The sequence below is a fragment of the Mastacembelus armatus genome, chromosome 9 (assembly GCF_900324485.2).
Source record: "Mastacembelus armatus chromosome 9, fMasArm1.2, whole genome shotgun sequence".
NCBI classification, from domain to species: domain Eukaryota; kingdom Metazoa; phylum Chordata; class Actinopteri; order Synbranchiformes; family Mastacembelidae; genus Mastacembelus; species Mastacembelus armatus.
Genome location: NC_046641.1, coordinates 6,375,387 through 6,381,386, shown reverse-complemented (window position 1 = coordinate 6,381,386; position 6,000 = coordinate 6,375,387).

Below are 6,000 nucleotides of genomic sequence, written 5' to 3'. Positions count from 1 at the left end.
GTGCGTGAGGCTACCAGGCAGTGAACATTTCCTTTGCAGGAGTGAATGAATTTCCTTTTTTACCCCTAAAGTAGATCCTCTATGGACACCTCCACAGTGTCTTTATTGTAGGTGCCACATTGATGTTTTATTACTCAGGAAATAACAATATGACTAGGTGCAGTGCTTATAAATCTTTTACATTTAATTGTTGGCGGCTTTTGGTTGATTTCCCTTGTGTGGTATTCACAACTGTTGAAGAATCAGGGGAAATAAATCAAAGAAACAATGAGGTAACATATCCCAAGAAAGTACTATATTACTGTTAGGTCATATAGTCTGAATGTAGATAACTTCTTCTTAACTTTAAATCTGTGGCTAAATTACTTTAGGCTCTAAATATAGCAGACATTTTGTCAAAGGGAAGTCAAATTGGCTATATGTGCTATATATACAGTGGGTACGGAAAGTATTCAGACCCCTTTAAATTTTTCACTCTTTGTGTCATTGCAGCCATTTGCCAAAATCAAAAAAGTTCATTTTATTTCTCATTAATGTACACTCAGCACCCCATCTTGACAGAAAAAAACAGAAATGTAGAAATTTTTGCAAATTTATTAAAAAAGAAAAACTGAAATATCACATGGTCATTAGTATTCAGACCCTTTGCAGTGACACTCATATTTAACTCACATGCTGTCCATTTCTTCTGATCCTCCTTGAGATGGTTCTGCTCCTTCATTGGAGTCCAGCTGTGTTTAATTAAACTGATTGGACTTGATTAGGAAAGGCACACACCTGTCTATATAAGACCTTACAGCTCACAGTGCATGTCAGAGCAAATGAGAATCATGAGGTCGAGGGAACTGCCCAAGGAGCTCAGAGACAGAATTGTGGCAAGGCACAGATCTGGCCAAGGTTACAAAAGAATTTCTGCAGCACTCAAGGTTCCTAAGAGCACAGTGGCCTCCATAATCCTCAAATGGAAAAAGTTTGGGACGACCAGAACTCTTCCTAGACCTGGCCGTCCAGCCAAACTGAGCAATCGTGGGAGAAGAGCCTTGGTGAGAGAGGTAAAGAAGAACCCAAAGATCACTGTGGCTGAGCTCCAGAGATGCAGTAGGGAGTTGGGAGAAAGTTCCACAAAGTCAACTATCACTGCAGCCCTCCACCAGTCGGGGCTTTATGGCAGAGTGGCCCGACGGAAGCCTCTCCTCAGTGCAAGACACATGAAAGCCTGCATAGAGTTTGCCAAGAAACACATGAAGGACTCCCAGACTATGAGAAATAAGATTCTCTGGTCTGATGAGACCAAGATTGAACTTTTTGGCGTTAATTCTAAGCAGTATGTGTGGAGAAAACCAGGCACTGCTCATCACCTGCCCAATACAATCCCTACAGTGAAACATGTTGGTGGGAGCATCATGTTGTGGGGGTGTTTTCAGCTGCAGGGACAGGACGACTGGTTGCAATTGAAGGAAAGATGAATGCGGCCAAGTACAGAGATATCCTGGAAGAAAACCTCTTCCAGAGTGCTCAGGACCTCAGACTGGGCTGAAGGTTCACCTTTCAACAGGGCAATGACCCTAAGCACACAGCTAAAATAACAAAGGAGTAGCTTCGGAACAACTCTGTGACCGTTCTTGACTGGCCCAGCCAGAGCCCTGACCTAAACCCAATTGAGCATCTCTGGAGAGACCTGAAAATGGCTGTCCACCAACGTTCACCATCCAACCTGACAGAACTGGAGAGGATCTGCAAGGAAGAATGGCAGAGGATCCCCAAATCCAGGTGTGAAAAACTTGTGGCATCATTCCCAAGAAGACTCATGGCTGTACTAGCTCAAAAGGGTGCTTCTACTCAATACTGAGCACAGGGTCTGAATATTTATGACCATGTGATATTTCAGCTTTTCTTTTTTAATAAATTTGCAAAAATTTCTACATTTCTGTTTTTTTCTGTCAAGATGGGGTGCTGAGTGTACATTAATGAGAAATAAAATGAACTTTTTTGATTTTGGCAAATGGCTGCAATGACACAAAGAGTGAGAAATTTAAAGGGGTCTGAATACTTTCCGTACCCACTGTATATATATGTATATATATACATATATATATATATGTGTTTTCTGGTGATAGTTTCACCTCATATTGCAAAAAACTCCTTCTTTCTCATTTTGCACCCTGCACTGTATATCTTCAAGTTTCAAGTGGCTAATGAATTGTAAAGATACAAGTGAGAGAATGTGTTATGGTACAAAACAATTTTCTTGAAAGTCATTTTAAAACGTGTCCTCCTGTTACACAAAGGGAAAACAATTTTGCTTTTACTGCAGTGAAAGGTTTTTTTTGACCACCACAACCACTTTCACATGAACAAAAAAGCTATTTTTTTCTCCACTGGTGGCCTGCTGGGAGATCTAACAAAGGCTGTACAGCGTTAGTGTTCAAATAAATTTTACAGGTGACATGCAACGCACAAAAGGTGGTGTAATAAAGAAATTCTGTTTTGGAGCACGGGAGACAAGACATCTTTATTTCCCACAAATTGTGACAATTTTCTTTGAACATTGTCATACTTCGTTGACTCCAGTTTCAGCTGATGTTAATCATTCCAGTATAAGGTACTTGAATTTAGGTGCTACAGTAAATGTTGGTTCATTAAATTCACATGAGAGGATGTGATGAAAGAAAGAAAAAAGAGAAAGAAAGAAGAAAGAAAGAAAGAAAGAAAGAAAGAAAGAAAGAAAGAAAGAAAGAAAGAAAGAAAGAAAAAGAAAGAAAGAAAGAAGGAAAAGAAAGAAAGAAAGAAAGAAAGAAAGAAGGAAAAGTGATTCTCTTCTATGCGGTCAGCTCATGTTGTCCAATTTAACATCTCTCTGGATCAGTTATCCTTGGAAAAAATCCTGTCCTTCCCGGTAGCCTGGTAAATACAAAAGCAATGAAAAAAAAGGGGTGTGCAAAATGTGTGAAATATACAAATGGAAACAAGATAGCAGCACTTATAGCACTTAACACTCATTAGCACAATTGATTTGCTTGTTGTTTAGAAAGACACTGTTTTCAAAGTGTTTTAAGTGTTTAACACCAGGTGGCAATGGAAGAATAAATTATTACGTTCCTCCTTGAAGGAATTCCACATTGTTGTGAAGCATTTTCCTGCAGACTTAGATGAAAGGATCAGGACCACTGTCATGACTGTCAGTTTAATATGAAGCTACAACCAGGGGCTGCTTATTTTATCTTAGTACAAAGACAGGAAACAGGAGATGACAGCTAGCATGGCTCTTCCCTAAAGGTATCAAATTCCTGCTGCAGGGACCTCTAATGCTCACTAATTAATCACAAATTAATTAATATGGGATAACTCATTTGTTCAACTGCAACAAACGCCAAAATTTTATCACTGACAGGAGATTGTAAGGCAACCAGCAGAGGACCCAGGAAGGTGCCCCCACCTAAAGGAACATCCCATATATAGCCTGTTGCTTCACACATTTATTTACAGCAAATGAAAAATCTAAAACATGCTACTGACTGAGCTTTAGAAGTGCTGATAGGGGCGTTATTATACCTTTGGACAGGACCAGGCTAGCTTTTTTCCCCCCGTTTTCAGTATTCATGCTAAACTAAGCTAAGCATCTCCTGGATTAGTTAGTAAGTCAGTATATGCCAGATAGAACGTGCTTTGAATCTTTTCATCTAGCACTTAGAAAGGAAGCAAGTGAGTGTATTTCCCAAAGTGCTAAATTATTGCTTGCAATTAACCATCTCATAAGTGGAAATCAGGCAGATGAAAAGAAAATATGTATTTGAAGTACTGGCAATACAACCCAGCGACGCAGTGATGATATATTATCAGTATTGTTTTGGGTTTGTTATGCCTACCTTTTAAATTACCAGCATAACCAAAGGTGAAAAGAACATTGCACACATGTTACCTTTGAAAAGATCCCCAGTGAGTTGTAAATCAAAATTTCATGCCAGCCTGCGAGGGCTGAGCAAGTTAACCCTCACATTTACTGTTTACAAGCTCAGAGAAAACAAGCTCAGTTTCTGGATGGTTCAAAGTATGATTTCACTGACTCTGTGTTTGGCCTTGGACATCTGTTTTTAGTACCTAATTATTTGTAGGTTTCGTCGATGAGCTCAAAAAGACCTCTCTTATTTCTTTGAGTGTATGGGCTGCACTTTTTTCTCCCATTTTTGCAGGTAGAGTGTGTTTCTATTTGTGCATTGTTGTACTATGTCAATACTGTGGACTCCCATAATTTTTCATCGAAACAAATATTCTCAATAATGATCTGCAGGGTGCAGACCACAGCTCTCTAATCAGCATTCTTTTCTTAGCTACACAACACTAAAAGATTTCAAACATGGGGGGAATTGCTATTCATCAGTCACGATATGACAAATCAAACACTAATTACAATATCTGGCAAAATTAGATCAACAAATCATTTATTCTCTTCATATTATTATATATTTTTTGCATGGCCTTATAGAGTTTCTCATTGGCCTTGGAAACAAATTCATCATATATGCAAGGGCTGGAAACTAAATATATGGATATAAATTCTGCTGGCAGCATGCCTCAATGCCTGCTTGGAGGATTAAGAAAGTCTGAGTCATATTGAGAAAGTGAATTGTGGGAGATCATAAATCCTTATCAGAGCAACCTTTGACCAGTCAGACACTTTACACCTACCACACACGAGATGTGTGAACGTGCAAATGACTGATAACAAGGAGAAGGAATCAAGCTGCACAAATTTATCTATGAAAACAACTAAGAGTCTGAGACGTGCTGGGTGAACCACTGTAGTGAGCAGTGGATTATTGTTTTCACACAGGACAGAAACACCTTTTTGACAGCTCTTACATGCCAGTGCCATCACTGTTTAATTCTGTCTAGCTTAGTGCATGCACATATGTCCCCTGGTGCAGGTTAATTTTCTCTCCTTACAGTGAGCGAGCTGAAAAAAAAAAGAAAGAACGTAATGGAGGCAGGGAAGAGAAAAAAGGAAGGAAGGGACAAAAGCAAAACAGACTAAAGTGGGTGATGTCTTCTTACCTGCCTTGACCTATAACACCCACTGTCCGTCTAGTATTTCTTTTGCTGTGCTGCATAAGAGCAATATTTTCAAACTGAAGGCAAATATACGGTTATGTAAAAGCGGAGGTGCTTATTCTGTTTTTAGTTGCAGGGAGTGGAATGTCTTTTTGTCTACTTGGGCTCCTTTTGCACAGAAGGCAAACCTGTTTACGAAAAAAAAACAAAGTATAAAACTGCTCACCAGCTCAGTTATGTCCCTGGGACTGACATGAGACCCCCTACCCTGAGTTTGAGGTGTGTAGCCCAGATACAATCAATACTGTTGTCTATAGAGGAGTGTCAGGAGAGAATAGAAGAGAGCCAGTAAACAAGGCTTACAATGGAAAATAAGTCAGCTCCATTCACATGCAGCAGCAAACTCAATGAAATGTAGAATATCAAAAGTGCAATGTATGGAAATAGATTTCTGTTTCTCCATGTAATCCAAAAGTCATTTTCTCATCACACATGGAGTTTTTCATCACTTGTCAGTGTTTCCTTTAATTATACAGTCATTATCACATAGAATACCTAGTACCCATGGTCTTTACACAATTAATGCATAATTATAATTATAGGAATAATCAATACAAAATTCATTCTGAAAATCAACATCACTACTTTTTGGACGTGGAGGCCTTCATTGGACTTGACAGATTTGTACAGCTGGATAATATAAGTCCTGAGATTAGACTTACACTTAGACGTAGACTTAGCATGTGCCACAATGAGCCTTTTTGTGTCAGTTAGTACCAATCATTTTATAGGAAAAGGGAGGATCTTAAGTAAGAATAATGAAGACATGCAAAGTATCTCAGGACAAAAATGGTTTCTCTATGATTGTACCTCCATTGTTTGTGGTAGTGCTATTGCTAATTGGCACACTACAGCAGAATACCAAATGCAAACCAGTTTAACTGGACTAAT